Source organism: Hibiscus syriacus, unplaced genomic scaffold, assembly GCF_006381635.1.
Source record: "Hibiscus syriacus cultivar Baekdansim isolate YM2019G1 unplaced genomic scaffold, ASM638163v2 tig00116970_pilon, whole genome shotgun sequence".
Lineage (NCBI taxonomy): Eukaryota > Viridiplantae > Streptophyta > Magnoliopsida > Malvales > Malvaceae > Hibiscus > Hibiscus syriacus.
This window is the reverse complement of record NW_024063494.1, coordinates 1,763,017-1,782,836: the sequence shown is the minus strand read 5'-3', so window position 1 is coordinate 1,782,836 and position 19,820 is coordinate 1,763,017. Positions and strand designations below refer to the sequence as shown.

The following is a 19,820-nucleotide window of genomic DNA, read 5'->3' as shown; positions in this document are numbered from 1 at the left end:
TCTATTTAAAAGTCCTAAAATCATTTTAAATACTAAGTCAAGGTATGTCAGTTAAACCTAATTCTCTCCTAAGTGTCCAAAATCTTTCTTTGTCTAAAGGTTTAGTAAAAATATCAGCTATTTGATGCAAAGTAATTACAAATTCTAGAACTACATCTTCTTTTGTTACATGATCTCTAATGAAATGATGTCTAATTTCAATGTGCTTATTTCTATAGTGTTGGATGGGATTTTTAGTGAGACATATAGAACTTGTATTGTCACACTTGATAGATATGGTACCAACTTCAATTCCATAGTATAAAAGTTGTTGTTTCATCCATAAAACTTGTGCGCAACAACTATCCGATGAAATGTATTCTGCTTCAGTGGTAGATAATGCAACACTATTTTATTTCTTTGAAAACCAAGAAATCAACATATTTCGTAGGAATTGACAAGTATCGAAGGTGCTTTTCCTATCTAGTTTACATCCTCCATAATTCGCATCAGAGAAGGCATGCAAGCTAAAGCTAGAGTCTCTAAGATACCAAAGTTCTAAACTAGGAGTGTCCTTAAGGTATCTAAAGATTCTCTTAATGGCTTTTAGATTTGATTCCTTAGGGCTTGATTGAAATCTAGCACATAAGCAAATACTAAACATAATGTTCGGTCTACTTGTGGTTAGATAAAGCAAAGAGCCAATCATAGACCTATAAAGTTTAATATCTACATATTTACCTCCTTTATCTTTGTCAAGCTTTGTAGATGAGCTCATTGGAGTGGCTTGGGGTTTGACATTTTCCAATCCAAACTTCTTGAGCATATCCTTGACGTATTTTGCTTGATTGATAAAGATGTCATCTTTTCTTTGCTTGATTTGGAGCCCCAAGAAAAATGAAAGCTCCCCCATCATGCTCATCTCAAATTCACTTTGCATTAGCTTAAAATATTCATGGCAAAGAGAATAATTAGTAGAACCAAATATTATATCATCAACATAAATTTGACCTACTAATAAATCTTTACCTTTTCACTTTAAAAACAATGTAATGTCAACCTTCCCTTTTGAAAACCTTTTTTCTATTAAAAAATTGACAATCTTTCATACCAAGCTCTAGGAGCTTGTTTTAAACCATGTAAAACCTTTTTCAATTTAAAAACGTGATTTGGAAATTTTGAATCTTCAAATCCAGGAGGTTGTTCCACATACACTTCTTCTTTTATAAAACCATTTAAAAATGTACTTTTAACATCCATTTGATATAATTTAAATTCATTTAAACATGCAAATGCTAATAACATTCTTATAGCTTCCATCCGAGCTATGGGAGCATATGTTTCATCATAGTTTATACCTTCTTCTTGAGTATAGCCTTGAGTAACAAGTCCATCCTTGTTCCTCACTATATTACCACTTTCATCAAGCTTATTCCTAAATACCGATTTAGTACCTACAATAGATTTATTACTAGGCCTTTCAACTAATGTTCATACTTTAATTCTCTCAAATTGATTTAACTCTTCTTGCATAGCCATAATCCAATTTTCATCATTTAATGCTTCTTGGATATTCTGAGGCTCTATGCATGAGATAAATGCAACATAATTGCATACATTCCTAAGAGAAGATCGAGTAGTTACCCCTTTGGATGGATCACCTAAAATATCACCAACCTTTACATAGTTGAATTCTCTTGGGTCAATGACTTCCCTTTCTTCAATGGTTAGATTCTTGAAGGCATCTTGAGTTTCCTCATTCTTCACTTCTTCCTTTGATGATGGTTCTCCAACCTCATTTGCATTTACAATACCTACGTCATCTTCAACACAAGAATCCTTCCTTGGAAGGGGATTATCATCGAAAACAACATGTATAGACTCTTCTACCACTAAAGTTATTTTATTAAATACTCGATAAACTTTAGAATTTAAGGAACAACATAGAAAAATGCCTTCATCACTTTCAGCATCAAATTTTCCAAGATTGTCTTTACAGTTGTTTAAAATAAAATATTTACATCAAAAAGGATAAAAATAGCTAATGTTAGGCTTTTATTTTTGAAAATTTCATATAGAGTTTTCTTTAAAATAGGTCTAATCATTACTCAATTAACAACATAACAAGCGGTATTTGTGGCTTTTGCCCCAAAATATTTTGGCAAATTGTTTTCACAAAGCATGATTCTAGCCATTTCTTCTAAAGTTTGATTTTTCCTCTCAACCAATCCATTTTGTTGAGGGGTTCTAGGTGCTGAAAAATTATGGCTAATTCCATTTGAATTACAAAACTCAGTAAATCCAAGATTTTCAAATTCAGTACCATGATCATTCCTAACACTTGAAATGGAGTAGCCTTTTTCATTTTGGATTACTTTTGAAAAAGTGATAAAATGTTCTAATGCTTCATTTTTAGTACTTAAGAATAGAACCCAAGTATATCTATAATAGACATCTACTAATACAAAACGATAATATTTTCCACCCAAACTAATAGTCCTAATTGGCCCAAAAAATCTATATGGATCAATTGCAACACTCTACTAGTGGATACATCATTAATGGATTTAAAAGAAACTTTCTTTTGTTTTCCCTTTGAGAATGCATCACATATTTTATCTTTATCAAATTTTATCTTTGGCAACCCTCTTACTAAGTCACCTTGAATTAGTCTTTGCAAAACACTCATGCTAGTGACCTAGTCTCCTATGCCATAACCAACTATCATGTTCATCCTTGGCAACTAGGTATAAATTAGTCATATTAATATAATCTAAATGCAACATGTAAATGCTTCCTATTTTATGACCAATGAGCATAATCCAATTAGATACAATGTCAACAATTTTACAACCATTTGTTTCAAACAAGACATTGTATCCTTTATCACATAATTGACTAATACTTAATAGATTATGCTTCAACCCATTCACATGTAATATTTTTTTTATTTGTATGGAAGAGGTACCTATACCTTCAATGTAACCTTTTGAGTTGTCACCGAAGGTTACCACTCCATTTTTGTTGTTAAGCTCTATAAACCAGCTCTTGTCTCCTGTCATGTGTCTTGAGCATCCACTATAAAGGAACTATTTGGTTGAACTTGTATTTTGTCTCTTGTAGCAATGCTCCTTTTTCCTACAAACATAGATTAATTTTTTTATTTTTTGTAGCCAAATTCTTTTGGATCCATATTCATTAGTCCCTAAAATCCTAGTCCTCTTGGATATCCCTTTATTTAGGACATCCTTATCTTTAGTAGTATTGATTCATTTAGGAACCCATATACTCCTAACGATTTTACCATTAGAGGTTCTTTGGGGACCTTTATGATTGTAAGATTTAAAATTCTTTCTAATATAGTTGGATTTTGAATTTTCACCTTTTTCAAAACGTTTTGTTCCAACTTTATCGAAAGAAGATTTAAGATCATCAATTTCCTTTTGATGATCATCATAAACTTTAGAAAGTAAGTTTTGCAAATCTGAATTTTTATTTTCTAAATCATCGATTTTGATTTGCAAATCTTTAAACTTACTTTCAAGTTCAATTTTGGTCTTGGATATGAGATCTTTTTCGTTTTTCAATTTTGAAATATCTTTCTTGTATTTTGAAAAAAAATTCTCATAATCCAATGCCAACCCATTATATTCCTCTAATAACTCATCAAAAGAATAATCTTCTAAATAGAATGAGTTAGAGGTTACCTGAGAAACTGTTATGATTTAGGATAGAAGAATTTTCTAGGGATTTAAGAAATAGGTATAGAAAATGTGCTCGTTCATTCATTAGATAATTCTCAAAAGATGTGGTACATTTTTATATATTAACAAGTACCCTACAGCTGGCAGTACAGCCAAATAACAAAATAACTAACTCCTGAACCGTAATTAAACAAGGTGATTTACCTTCACTTTTTTCTATTTTTCAGTTGCTTGTGGTTGACTCTTCATTGACTGAGGTGAATCTTTTTCCTCAGCTGCTTGATTGACCAGCTGTAGGATTCTCTGCAAATACCCTCTGTTTTCAGTCATTCCCTCTTCTAAGGTTTGTATCCTCCCTTCCAGCTCTTCTTTCTGCCCAGCCCACCAAGATAGTAAGGTCTCCTCCTTAACCTCCACTGCTGATTGTTCTGGTACCTCTGTGGTTCCAGCTTTTTGCATTTTTCTTGTCTTTCCCAGCGTGAAAAAATGATTTTGGATCACTAAAACAGAGCTCTGATTACCAATTGTTATGATTTAGGATAGAAGAATTTTCTAGGGATTTAAGAAATAGAAGAAATAGGTACATAAAATGTGCTCATTCATTCATTAGATAATTCTCAAAAGATGTGGTACAGTTTTATATATTAACAAGTACCCTACAGCTGGCAGTACATCCAAATAACAAAATAACTAACTCCCTGCTGACTCGCCCATTTCAGCCTTTTCAACCCTCTGCTTAATATTAGATTCGTAATACCCCAAATCCCACATATGCCTATAATATTACTTAATTTGGGTTTAAATCCAGTGGATCCCAACTACACCCTTTACCCAAATAGACCCTGGCCCGTTGCTCTTCACCACGTGACCCACCTCCCATCTCTACTTCAGCCTCAATCTCTTTAGGTAATTTCTCAATCCCTAATTCCTTTCAATCCTCCCCCAATTGCTGTTGCTTCACTCCCAATTTTCTTCTTCGATATTTCCCCAAATCGATTTCTTCAAACCCTAACTCACCTTCCATCGTGACAAAAACTTCCTCGGTGGCCATTAAGCACAGGATTACTACTTCTTGTTCCTCTTCATTTGATGATTCATCATCGCTCCAAGTAACCACGTGTGCCTTGTGCTTTTTCTTTAATTGTGGACAATCGTATTTGACATGCCCAGGCTTTTTGCATTCATAGCAAATGATAGGGTCCTTCTCATTTGGTTCATTTTTTAAGCCTTCATTTCGTTTGAATTTTCTTCCTCTGTTGGGCTTCATTAATTTTTTGAACCGTTTGGCAAATGATGTCATTTCTTCATCATCGTCATCATCATCAGAATCATTCTAATCTTTTGTGGTTTTGAGAGCAACTCCAACATTCTTCTTTTTCTCTGCCTCCTTCTTCTCGAGGTCTACCTCATCTTGAATCATCATTTCATGCGTGAGGAGAACCAATGAGCTCATCGAGAATTAAAGACTTTAGGTCTTTACCTTATATAATAGCCGTCTTCTTCGATTTCCAAGCTTTTAGAAGAGAATAAATTATCTTCCTCACAAGATTCTTATTTGGAATGATTTCTCCATATGCCTTGAGGCCATTGACAATCACGGAAAATCTATATGTCATAGTTTTGATGTCTTCATCCGGTTTCATCCTGAAATTTTCATAGCTATGAGTAAGAAGACTAATTTTAGATTCTTTTACCTCGTTGGTTCCTTCATGAGTGACTTGAAGTTTGTCCCATATCTCCTTGGCGGTTGTACAAGATAATACTCTCCCGTATTCATCTGGTCCAAGTGCACAGAAAAGAATATGGATATCCTTTGAGTTGAGCTGTAATAATCTCGTCTCTTCTTCACTCCACAAATTCAGATTTGTGGATGGTTTAGAGTATCCATTCATCATGATTTTCAATGCTCTCATGTCACTAGCTTGAATAAAGTACCTCATCTTATTCTTCCAATAAGCATAGTTAGCTCTATTGAAGAAATGAGGCTTGTTAACAGTCTGAGAATCAATAACGAAGTCGAAGTTTAACTTAGAGGTCATTGATGACTTGAATATCGATTGAAATCTTTCCGAATCTACTCAAGAGGTGGTAAAACCTTCAAATGAGTGTAGCTCTGATACCAATTATTGAGTTAATTGATCGGATGAATCGACCAAGAGGGGGGTGAATTGGCAATAAAAATTTCGGTGGAAGCTTTTGACATAAAATTAAAAAGATTTGCACAGCGATTAGAGTAGTTCGACTTTCTCATCCAAAGTCTACGTCCACTACCTTAGCTATCCACACTAAGGATTTTCCACAAATTCATTAATTTGTCTTTCTTTTGAGGACAGGGAGTAACCTTACAAATCCCTCAAGAATTATACCCCCAAATTCTTGATAACACTCTCTCCCAAAGAGAAAATTACAAATTCGTAAACTTTACAGAAAAACCTCACAAGGTAGAATGTTTACACAATTTTAGAAAAATGAAAGAAAACTAAAAAATAAATACAATTGAGCACAAAGTGTGTTCTTGAAAGAAAAATGAAAATTGAATGAAAATTGGTTTGAATTTCTCAAACTTGATGTTTGATGCTTTCTCTCTTGATTCTTTCTCAATTCTTGTTGATAATAGGCTTCAGAACTTGTTTAAATACACATTGGATCAATTCTGAAGGATGGGGATCATTGGTGAGGTCAACAGAGCCTTTGTGGTGTGAATTCATCTTCAAAAAGTTATTGGGAGCGTAGGGGTATCGATACACCTTCAAAGGGTATTGGTACCTCCTGTGTAAAATTCAAATACTTCGATCGTTATAAGACTAAATGTATCAGTACCTATCAGGGGTATCGGTATCCATTGGGCATTCTATTTTTCTCGAAGCCAAAATTAACATAAGGGGTATCGGTGCCTTTAAGCTAGGTATTGGTACCTCTTTGCATAGGGGTATCGTACCCTATGGGGTATCCGTACCCTTTTTGCATTCAAAATATGAGGGATATCGTTGCCTCTTAAGAGGGTATCGATACCTCCCTTTTTAAAACTTATTTTTGGCTCGATTTTGGTTTGAAATACTTTGTAAAAATTATTTCAAAAATATTTTAAGATTGAAACATAATTTTTCACTTAAGTAAGGAGTAAAATTGACATTTAAAAATTTTGGAGTAAAATGTGATATTCGATTAATTGGATCAAAAATTATTTTTGAAATTGAATATAAAATCTTAAAATTCATTAACACTTTATTTGTTATATCGAAACATCAAAATGTTTTCAACAATTCCCAAGTTAATAGTCACATTAGAAGGCTTTCAATATGGCAATGTCACTCAAAGAGGTAGAATAGAAATGCAAAAACACATCAATAGTCCAGAAGGATGCTCCAGGAAACAACTGAAGAGGTACATCAAGCTGGAATACATGAAGCTCAAATGATGCTGTAAAACAAGCTTTTCAAGGGTACTACGAAGATGTTGATACAACTAGTCGAAAAGAAATAATATGTTTGAAGTCATCAAGCAACAACGATAGCCAACATGAGACAGTGGATGATGTTAGTCGCATATGGTCGCTCAAAAATGCATTTCTGGAAAAGAAGTCAAAGCGTTGGAATTTTCCATCAAGCCAAGGATAAAAGAAGATTGTTTCCTTGCATTTTTGATCAAAATTAAAGAATTCGAGCAATATGACGTGATTTGTAGTTTCCATCTTCCTTAGTGTATTGAGACATTGTGTGTTCTTTGGAAGTTGTTTTATGACAAATATTTTGGGATCAATTCCTTTGTTGCATTTTACATTTTGCATTTTTGCATTCCCATTTTTGCATCTTTACATTCCCATTTTTGCATCTTTGCATTTGCATGAGCATCTTTGCATTAGCATCTATACATAGTACATTGCATGATATACATTGCCTTTCAACATGCATTAATAATGGATCCTGGGAGTAACCCGCAAAATCTTTTAAGGTAAATTGAAGTCACCCCATTCATACCTAGAAAAGGTTATAGAGGTATGGACGTGGTGCTATCACCATCTGAATATCAAAGCACATCATTGAGAATAATGGGGCACTGAAGCGCAAGGTTCATAATTTAATCAATTCAAGGGGCATAGACATTCGATGAATAATGTGGCATTCTAATGCAAACCGAGAAAAACCATTGCACTCACTACAAACTTTTGATGCACTCACATATTATCTTGTTTGAACTTGTTTTTCTTTTTCTTGCATTTAAAAAGTTTGTAAGTCACTTGATAATCGGACATTTTAAATAAAATGCTTCCTTCTAAGGAAATGAACAATAAGCAAATCTTAATCTTGAAGTTCCTTGAATATCATCTTAATTAAAAGCTTTTTAATAATTGAGGTTGTAAATCTATGACAAATGACAAGATTGAACCCAACAAAACAAGGACCCCTTAATCCTACTCCAAAAATACACCACAATACATACCCTTCTCTTGAAGGGACCAATCTAGTTTTCTCTTGACATGAAGAAGCAATCAAAGGGTTTGACATTTAGGTATGTGTTAGGAGTTGACAAAAATGGGGCAACTTGCATATAAGATTGCTAAGCTAATTGGTTTCTACTTCTGTGAATAACGTTCAATGATGATCACGATCTTCACAGATGGAATGGTCGAGTAGGTGAATCTAGTTTAGGTCAGTTGCTTGTAAATTGAACTCTAATGATGAGATTTTCTAACCTATAACAAACACTAGGATTATAACAAATTCTCCTTGACAAGCTTAAGAAATAGATTTTGTAAAGTTGAGCTATTCCACTAGAGCAATTGGTTATAGAGGAAACTCAAAAGCCCTGGCTTTATGTATAGATTGCATTCAAACCATGACATTGAATGGGTACTTAAAAATTTGGTGTTTTTTCCACTGTGATTGTTAGGTAAAAGACTTTGTGACGACATGAATCCTTCAGCTAGCCAAACAAAGGCAATTATAATATATATGTACAATAAAGTTGAATTCAGCTAGCCAAACAATGGTAAAATAAATCTAATTTACTAAATAAGGAGTTTCGGTGAATATGGATTAAGGGAGTTGAGGAACATGTGTTATAGTCGAACTCACACGAACACTCAGAAATCATTTTTAGACTAATATTTTTGCACTACCTTTACTATAGGAGCCTACAAAGCTTGAACAAATGGAAGATTTCAGAGAACTGAAACAAAAGTGTTCTAAAAAGTCTAGTAATTGACTATGTTAGTTACGACATTTTGTCCGCCTCCGATCAAAATGCCAAACCAAGAAAGAGGGGCATGTCCTAATTTTCACGAGGATCGAGAAAAGGAAAAAGGATAAATCGAGGAAAAAAACCTTAAAATTTAGGTAGCGAACTCAAAACCAACCTTTCAGTTTGGATATTTGTCAAAGGTTTGCAGTTATCAAAGATTAAAGAGTGCTTGATTCTTTTGATATTCAATGAACTCCTGTTTTATGATTTGTTTCAACTGTGAAAGTTAGAAGAATGAAATATTTTTTTAATTCTTTTCGATATTTTCAAAATATTGAAAATTCAAAGGAAGAAAAACATTTTCAAACAATATAATTTCTTTCAGAGTATCTTATAATTCAAAGAATATCCCTCCAAAGCTCAAGATCGAAGCTGGGGCAAGGGAGGCCAAATTTTTGGGGTAAATTTTGATGGGGCAAGGAAAATAAATTATCTGAGGTTGAGGTTTGCAAGAATACACCCTAGTGGAAATAAAGACAAACTGAGCCAGGGATAAAATGAAGACTGCTCTCGCAACCATTCTCTTTCCCACCGAGAAAACATACATACATCAACACAAACATACATGACACATGAAATTTGCATCTTTGCATCATACATTCATTATCACGCACAATAAAAACTTTGATTTTACCTCTCATGAGGATACTTTAAAAATGTTTCACTTGAAATTTTGTATTTCTTAAAGGCATTTTTCCTCTCTCAAGGACAAATTCGATAATTCATCAAACACATAAAATACAAACTTCATCGTGACACCCATAAACATACAAGATAGGTATTCATAAATACATCATTTTGATCTTTCAGGAAATAAAAGCTCAAAAATGACCAGATGTCTTCAACCTGAAACAATGTCATCCATAGATTTGACTTCCTGAAGTCAACAATCAGATCTTCTAAAGACATTTCCATAACATGCAGGAATAAGCAGACTCTCTATCTCTTTGAGTGTTGTTTCTCTCTAAACAAAATGTCGTCTCGCTAGAGATATTGTTTTCTTAAAAAAAATTATCTCACTTGATACATTTTTCTCTTAAAACAAATTTCTTCTCACTTGAGACATTTTTCTCTTAAAAAAACTCATCTCACTTGAGACATTTTCCTTCAGAACACAAATTTCAAAGTTGTTTTTTCTTAAAAACAAATTTTATCTCACTTGAGACATTTTTCTCTCAAAACAAATTTCGTCTCACTTGAGATACTTTCTTTCGGAGCACAAATTTCAAAGTTATTTTACTTGAACCAAATTTTGTCTCGCTTGAGACAATTTCTCTCAAAATAAACATCGTCTCGCTTGAGACATTCTCCCAAAATTTTGAAAATTTTAAAACAAAATTGATATCACATGAGTTAGTTTTCCAAGGAACAAAATTTGTCTCCCTTGAGACAATTTCTCTAGAAACAAAATCTTCGAATATGTTTATCTTGAAACAAAATTTTGTCCTTTTGAGACAGTTTCTCTTGAAACCAACCTTTGACATCGTTTCCCTTGAAACAAATTTTATCTCTCTGGAGACAGTTTCCCTTGAAAAAAAATGTATCTCACTTGAGATGGTTTTCTTAAAACCAAATTCATCTCGCTTGAGACAGTTTTCCCTTGAAACAAGAAATTTTATCTCACTCGAGATTGTTTTTCTTAAAACCAGAAGATTTTATCTCGCTTGAGATTGTTTCACTCGAAAAAATATTTTTATAAACTAAGCCTGATTTTCAGGGGTTTCTCGATGTTTTCAAATGAATTTAAAAGAAGCTAAGCCTAATTTTAGGGGTTTCTTAATGTTTTCAAATGAATTTTAAAGAATTTAAGCATAATTATTAGGGATTTCTTGATGTTTTCAAATGAGTTTTTGGAAACTAAGCTTGATTTTCAAGGGTTTCTTGATGATGATTTTCAATGAGTTTTTAAAAGGAAACTAAGCCTAATTTTTAGGGATTCCTTGACAAATAAAAAACTAAGCTTGATTTTCAAGGGTTTCTTGATAAGTAAGTCTTTCGGGCCATCAGTAAGTCTTTCGAGTATGATGATTAAATCCTTCGGGTCATTTATAAGTCTTTCGAGCAATATGATAAGTCCTTCGGGCCATCTATAAGACCTTTGGGCCGGATGTTTTCAACATTTCCTTTGCTCGATTCACACACTTCGAATCAGCTTAAGTCCTTCGGGCCACCATAAGACCTTAGGGTCAGAAGTTTTCAATATTTCATATTGCTCGATTCACACACTTCGAAGCAGCTTAAGTCCTTTAGGCCATCCATAAGACCTTCAGGTAGGATGTTTTCAACATTTCCTTTACTTTATTCACAACACTTAGAATCAGCAACGCCCCACCAGAGGGGTTAACATTTCATATTGCTCGATTCACACACTTCGAATAAACTTAAGTCCTTCGAGCTATCCATAAGACCTTCGGGCAGGATGTTTTCAACAATTCTTTTGCTCGATTCACAACACTTCGAATCACTAATGCCCCACCAGAGGGGTTAACATTTCCTATTGCTCGATTCACAACACTTCAAATCAGCATAAGTCCTTCAGGCCATCAGTAAGTCTTTTGAGCATGATGAGTAAGTCCTTCGAGCCATTATTAAGTCTTACGAGCAAGATTCTTAAATCCTTCGGATCATCTATAAGTCTTTTAAGAAAGATGATAAGTCCTTCGGGCCATCCATAAGACTTTCGGGCCGGATGTTTTCAAATGAGTTTTCAGAAACTAAGCCTGATTTTTAGGGGTTTCTTGATGATTATCTCCAAATACTTTTTAAAGGAAGCTAAGCCTAATTTTTTAGGGTTCCTTGATGACAACTGAAAACGAAAGATTTTTAGAAACTAAGCCTGATCTTAAAGGGTTTCTTAATGTTTTAAATGAATTTTTGAAGGAATCTATGCCTAATTTTAGGGGTTTCTTGATAATTGTAAATGAATCTTTTTGAAGAAGCCAAATTTATCAAAAAAAAATACTGGGGCAAGATGCGCCCATTCACAAGTCAAGATTCGCAATAATACACTTAGGTGCAACAGGTAAAAAAGACAACCAAACCAAGAAAATAATGAAGACTGCTCAAGCAATTAAGACTGCTCTTGCAACCATGTCCAACAGATCAAGAAAACCATCATTCATACATGACTTTGCATCTTTGCATCATACATTTCATCATTTCATACACATAATAAATTTTGATTTCCCTCTCATGAGGATGCTTGTAAAATTTATTTTGAAATAATATTTTGTCCTTTTTAGGATCATTTTTCTAAAAAATTGTTTAAGTCCTTCTTAGGACCGTTTTTATGGGATATCGTATGAGTTTTTCTTAAGATATTTCCCTATAAACATTTTTAATTATGTCTTTCTTCTAACTTAACTTTTTTAGGCCAGTTCAATAAGAATGACCAGGGACGTTTCCAGGATAGACCCAACAAAGACAAAAACTAAGCAATTTGCAACATTAAGGAATTCAAAGAGCCAACAAATATTTTCTTTCATGACTTCAGTAGAGAATCAATCCATATTTTTCACCATTTAAAGAAATGGATCTCAGTAAAATTCGAGGACCTTTGGGTCAATACCTTCGGGTACTTCAAACACAATTATTATTGACATATGATAATCTTTTGCAGGTTTAAAACTTTTCAAAAAGAGGATAAACAAATCAATATTTCCAGTGGAGAGTTCATAATGACAATAACTCATCCGATGAGGGAGAAGAAGTTTATAATGAGAAGAACTTGTTCAACTTTAGCTCGATTCATCACATATGGAGTTGAATCAACCACACTTAATTCGAGGGATCAATATTTCCAGCGGAGAGTTCATAATGAGAAAAACTCATCTGACAAAGGGAGAAGAAGTTCATAATAAGAAGAGCTCGTTCAACCTATCGCTCGATTTATGACATTTCGAATTAGCGACGCCTTGCTTAAGGGATTAACTCTTCAAATAGATAGTTCATAATTAGAATAACTCATCTGAAAAAAGGGAGAAAAAGTTCATAATAAGAAGAACTTATTCGACCTATCACTCGATTCACGGCATTTCGAATCAGTGACACCTCACTCGAGGGATCAACATTTCCAGTGGAGAGTTCATAATGAGAAGAACTTATCCGATGAGGGAGAAGAAGTTCATAATGAGAAGAACTTGTTCAACCTTAACTTGGTTCATCGCATATGGAGTTGAATCAGTAACACCTCACTTGAGGGATCATCCTTTCCAGTTGAGAGTTCATAATGAGAAGAACTCGTCCGATATGGGAGAAAAAGTTCATAATGAGAAGAACTTGTTTAATCTTAGCTCGATTCATCACATATGGATTTGAGTCAGCAACACCTCACTCGAGGGATCAACATTTCTAGTGGATGGTTCATAATGAGAAGAACTCGACTGAAGAGAGAGAATAAGTTCATAATGAGAAGAACTTATTTCAACCTGTTGCTCGATTCTATCAGAGAAGGAGTAGATCAACATTTCAATGGAATGGTTCATAATGAGAATAACTTATTCGAACAGAAGAGTGAAAAGTTCATAATGAGAAGAACTTGGAACTCAAAATTTCACTGATGGACCAAATAGATGAAAAGTTCATAATGAGAAGAACTTGGAACTCAAAATTTCACTGATGGACCAAATAGATGAAAATTGGTACCAAATGTATTATTCAAACAGAAGAGTGAAAAGTTCATAATGAGAAGAACTTGGAACTCAAAAGTCAAAGCAAAATCCTCACCTTTGTCACCTGCTCCTACCCAAGCCATGCTAATGCAGCAACCATCACGTCCACCACTCCCTGTCAGTCACCATACCGAGCTTATCCTGCCACATGCCACCACCATGCCAGCAGCTTCCTCACCAAAGCCTCATCAATAATCATAAACAAATATTTCTATTATTTTACATGTAAAAATGGGTTGGTATAAACCAAAAGAAAATAGCACATTGTAAAGAAAAAAAAGGGAAAAACATAAAGGAGGACTTCCCCTCTCTCTCATTGATTCTTGTCAAGAAAAAGGGATATTCTGTAATAGCTTTGTAATCGAGGGCTCCCTCCAGCTTTTTGAAATATATGCAACAAAAAAGGGGTTCGTTGGAATCTTCTCATTTCTTTCGTTTTCTTTTATGTGTGTGTGCTTCAAGAACAAAAATATTAGAGGGAAAGGGAAAGAATAATACATTTACATTAGGAGTGACCTTGCCAGAGAAGGTGGTCGTGTCTAAGGCCACGCCGATCGTTTATGGGGTTGGGTTTTAGTTTGGTTTAGGGTCTCAAAAAATTTTAATGAGTGAAAGGATGTTGTTTTGGGTTCATTTTAGGGAGAGTGTTGGTCATTCGGACAACTGTGGGTGGTAGCAGAGAGGATGGCCAAGAGGAAGACTGTTGAGTAACGACGGTTGGCGTCGTGGGGGGCTAGAGTTTGGCCGTTGGTGGCTTGAGGTTCTTTGGGTTCCACGGCTGAAGTTGGAAAATGAAAGAAATGGGTTTAATGTTTTCTGGTTTTCATGTTTTTGGAGTGTTAAAAGGGGGTGTATTCATTTTAATTTTTTAGGTAAATCATGTGTCAGGTCCCTGATTTTTGGGAATTTCCTACTTTGTTCATTTATCTTCTATAATTTTTAGCATCTTTTTTTATTTAGTTGCTAGTTTAGGGGTTAATTATCCTTAGGTCATCATAGTTTAGAGGTCTATTTACATACTAGTCACTAATTCGTTGTATAATCACCCCTAAGTCCCCTAGTCTAGTTGTGTTTTCATATTATGGTCACTAGGTGCTTTTGTTTTTATTTTGAACTCTATATTTTACTTAGTTTTAATTTAGTCATTAAATTACCATGTTTTTATTTGAATTTAGTTCTACTTTTTTACATTGATTCATTTTTTAGTCACTGATTATGTTCTGTTATTATTTTATCATGATTTTGAAGTGATATTTGTATTTTTTTTTGTTTTAGTCACTATTTTATTTATGATTTGTTCACTATTTTTATAATTTATTACGTTTTAATCCTTTAATTTCCAGCTTTATTTATTGTTTTTTACTAAATATTTCATTTTTATTTTATTTAGGTCACTGTTATAATTATATTTTGATTGTTGTCTTCATGTTATGATTTATTTTATATTTGACATATAATTTGTAATATTTTATTTTAGTCCATAATTGTGGTGTAATATATTATACATTATATTTTGCTTGTAAAACATGTAGTATGTATTTTAAGTGATGCATATTTTTTATATTTTAATATTTATAATTTAAGTGAATGTATAATTTTATGTTTTTTTTTACTTAAGCACTTTAATTTCTTTATTTACTTAAGCACTTTAATTTCTTTATTTACATTTGTAAGGTTCATTTTAGTAATTATATTTTGTTTGCTTATTTAACGTAATATTTATACTTTAAAGTATGCACTTGTTAATATATTCAAATTTTATTTCCAACATTGAATAGCATTTAATTTTTATCTTTTCTTTAATTTCCATTTATTTGTTCCTAATTGGTATTTTTAATTTTTTTTATCCTTTTCCATGTAAATTTGTTTGTGCATATAGATTTAGACATTTCGAATATATATGAAAGCCTCATAAGCATAACTCAACTGATTTCATAATTGGATTAAAGGTAGTATTTATTTATTTTAAAATATTAAGAAATGTTCGTTTTAAAGTAATTGGACGTCCTATTTTGAAATTTTAAAATAAATAAATACCCTACTAGAAGAACCTACAAAATCGATGATGCATAAATTAATCAAGCTTGAAGGGGAAAAAGAAATATTCTCTAATTTAAACTTATCGAGACAATTCTCCTAATTTTATTAGGGATTAATTCCCTATATTTTTAAATAATTGAATATCCCTTATCTTTTCCAATCATGTGTAATTTGGATTAATTGGCTTAATTTCTTTCTTTGGTTGAACAGAATTATTTTAATCTTGAATTCTTGGGAGAAATTATTATATTCTTTTTTATTTCAGTTGAAAAGAGATATATTCCTCCTAAAGTACTTTAGGGATTATTTCCTCTTCAATTGGAAATATTAGAATATTTTCTATTTCTCCTTAGAATTTCATGTTAAATAAATATTGTATGGTTGAATTTGGAATAATAGGATCGTAACATAAATTTATATTTGAATTCTTAGATTTCCACTATTATAGATAATTTATAATCTATATGGTAGCAATTTTGGGCGTTGTGGGGATGCTTATCCTTCTCCACATGTAATCGATCCCCAAACCCCTTTTTTATTACAAAAAAGAATAAATCTTTGGTTAGACGTAGACTGGTTTATCTTTTAAAATGATGTTTTCTTAAAAACTCTTTTAAAAGAAATTTTTTAGGTATTCAACTTACCTAACCCAAAAGGTTAATGGCGACTCCAAAACATTTCAAAAACATTTTTAAAGAAAACCCCCAAGTCGTACTAAAGTTTTTACCCCGCCCGGGAAAAAAATGGTGTCGACAATAGGTTCAGCAAAGGTTGAAATCTAGAGATGTATTCATTCGAGACTTATTGGAACAAGTACAAAAAGTAGCTCAACAATTGCACGATTTAGCCAGAGAAGCAGGAGTAGTTCGACAGGATATTTAATCGGTGACAGACGAAGGAGGAAGACTAGTCAACTTGTCAGATGTTGTTCGGGGTATAGAATACTTAGTTAGAATGTACCTTTAGGAGGTTTGTGTCTCTTAAGAAATAACATTTTTGTCCCAATAAAGATTATTCATAATAAAAACATGTTTTTTAATCAATGCCTCGAACATTTCATGCATCATGCATATTTTTCATTTTTGTTATTTTTATTTCTTTACAATTGCATTAACTAAAAAAAATGTCTCATTAGAAGAGGGAACAAGCACCGGATATACTCCCACAAGCCTTGGATCCATCAAGCTGGAGCAGTACCGTCTACGCTGCACCAAAAAGTCAAGTTTGTCATCGAATAGGCTCTAGTAATTGTTAATACTGAAGAACATATTGTGGCAAGAGTGTCTACTGACGCCCCATACATAGAAGTAATTGATGAAGCGGTAGAATGTTCATTCCACTCCTTAGAGTTTGTGAATGCTAGATTTCTAGTTGTAGGAGGAAAGATTTCCAAACCCCGGCTCTCTGAATGCACTAAAATGGAGATCAAACAGACCTTGGGAAGAGGTGCTAAGGTGGGGAAGAGGATTTGGGAGTCTGTTGCAAGAAATGATCAATCGCGTCCTTCCTATAACAAAGCTAGACTAGTTCGGGCTTGGTTTTCGGTCCAGTCAACAACAGAAGAGGAAGGAAATTCATAAAAATTGATAAAGAAGATTGGACAGATTAAATGGGAGTGAATTTCAATGGGAACCCATGGTTTTTCCACCTTTTATGAAACATTTAAATCTGGTGATTATGAGTTTGGGACGACTTCACCAGATTTAGAGGATGCTTTGAAAGATTAGAGTATTAACACTATAACAGCAGAGAATGCCAAAAATATGGACGGGCCAGGAATCCACCTTTTGCCACCTAGATAGTGCTTTACAACTGGACGGCTGAAGAATTACCTGTGGTTTTCAAATTTCTTTCAGTGTAATACTCAAACTATCCCTATTCGCCTACATCAAGGGCAATAGGTGATCTTTTGTAAGGGACCCAAGATAATGCATATGTTGATGATACTGACCCAGAAGTGGATTTTGAACAGTTTGTTTATCTTGGGGAAGTTGATGAATATGAAAATGAAGAAAAATGCAATTAACCTTCCGAATTGTTAAGAATGATAGAAAGAGAAGACAAACAAATACTACCACATAAAAAGAAAATTGAAGTCTTGAATCTGGGTACAGAAGAGGAGAGAAAGGAAGTCAAAATTGGCACAACTATCTCAACTGAAGCAAGACAAAACTTAATATTCTTACTTCAAGAATACAAAGATGTGTTTTCATGGTCGTATCAAGACATGCCAAGACTAGATACAGATATAGTAGTCCATAAATTGCCTATCAAACCAGAATGCAAACATGTGCAATAAAAGCTAAGGAAAAGGAGACCTGAAATGCTCCTTAAGATCAAGGAACAGGTTAAGAAACAATTCGATGTTGGCTTTCTTCAAGTGGCTAAGTATCCAGAATGGGTGGCTAACATAGTGTCGATTCCAAAGAAAGACGGAAAAGTATGCATGTGTGTTGATTTCTGAGACCTTAACAAGGCGAGTCCCAAAGATAACTTTCCTCTTCCGCACATAGACACTCTAGTGGATAATACTATCGGGAACGCTTTCTTCTCATTCATGGACGGATTCTCAGGATATAACCAGATTAAGATGCATCCTGATGACATGGAAAATACTACATTTGTCACAATGTGGGCATCTGCTACAAGATGATGCCCTTCGGACTAAAGAGTATTTGGGCAACATATCAAAGAGCCATGATGGCCTTGTTTCATGACATGATGCAGAAAGAAATCGAGGTTTATGTCGATAATATGCTTATCAAAGAACAAACCGAAGATGACCATGTCAAGAATCTGAGAAAGCTCCTTCAAAGATTAAGAAAGTTCTAGCTGAGACTGAATGCCAACAAATGTACCTTTGGGGTAATATTCAGAAAGTTGTTAGGATTCGTGTTCAGTAGAAGATGCATTGAATTCGATCCAGATAAAGTCAAAGCCATCCAGAATTTACCTCCCCCACAAACACAAAAAGTGGTTTGAGGTTTTTTTGGCAGATTAAATTATATAGCGCAATTCATATCTCAATTGACCAACAAGTGCGACCCAATTTTTTGCCTTCTTCGAAGAATTAACTCTGGAACATGGGATGAGGATTGTCAGACTTCATTTGAGGAAATAAAAAAACACTTATCTCATACTCTTATCTTAATGTCCCCCATTCAGGGTAAACCTATATTCTTGTATTTATCCATATTCGAGAATTCAATGGGTGTGTTCTAGGTCAGCATGATGAATTCGGGAGGAAGGAAAGGGTCATTTACTACCTAAGTAAGAAGTTCACTGATTGCGAAATCAGATATCCTTCCATCGAAAAGCCCGATGGCAGATGTTGTTATCCAAATTTGACATCGAGTACGTGAGCCAAAAAGCTATAAAGGGAAGTGCCATATCATATTTCTTGGCAAGCAGAACTGTTGAAAATTACGAGCCACTAGACTTTGACTTCGCAGACGAAGATTAGCATGGCCCCTGTGCAAGGATGACACACATAAATCGAGAAATGGTCCAAATTTTTTCGCCACTATATTAAGGAGTATTCATTTTCCCTCTCTTTGTTTTTAAATTCGACATATGTTTTAGGACAAAAAGGATTAAGTGAGGGGGGAAAGATAAGCATATCGTCAAATTTTTCCTTTACTTGTTTGATTGTTTGAAATTGAGTTATTCTGATATTGATGTTTTGGGATCATTGGTTGGTAGTCTTGAACTTCACTTTATACTCTTGTTTCCTTATGGATTATGACCATGTTTTGATCGAATTTAATTTGCATGATTGGTGATTGATATAGCTGGTGAATTTTGTTTTTGTTGAGTATTGATATTTCATGCTTTTGTCGATAGATATGAACTTGACTCAGTGCATATAAACGTTTCTTGTGAGATTTGAGCCTAACGAGCATAAATTTTCTTTCTTGCTCATTGTTTGACTTGTTTGTGTCAGACTAATTAAGATGTTCTACAACTTATAATCACAATGCATATCGAGACTACATATTAAACGTAATGTTTTAATGTGATAGGGGCACCTAGGATAAACCCACTTTTCCCCAAAAGGCCTACTCATTTACATATCCACTAGTGAACCACATTTGAACCTATTTCTCTTTCTTTGTTTTACACCTCAATTAAACACGAAACCTTTTTTTTATTTTTCCTCTCCACACCCTTACCGAGACATGAGATC

The 19,820-nt window shown here is 33.7% G+C and overlaps 1 pseudogene; it reads left to right on the top strand.

The window, feature by feature from the left end:
• Positions 1-19,083: 19,083 nt before the first annotated feature.
• LOC120191640 lies at positions 19,084-19,151 on the top strand (annotated as a pseudogene).
• The last annotated feature ends 669 nt before the right edge of the window (positions 19,152-19,820 follow it).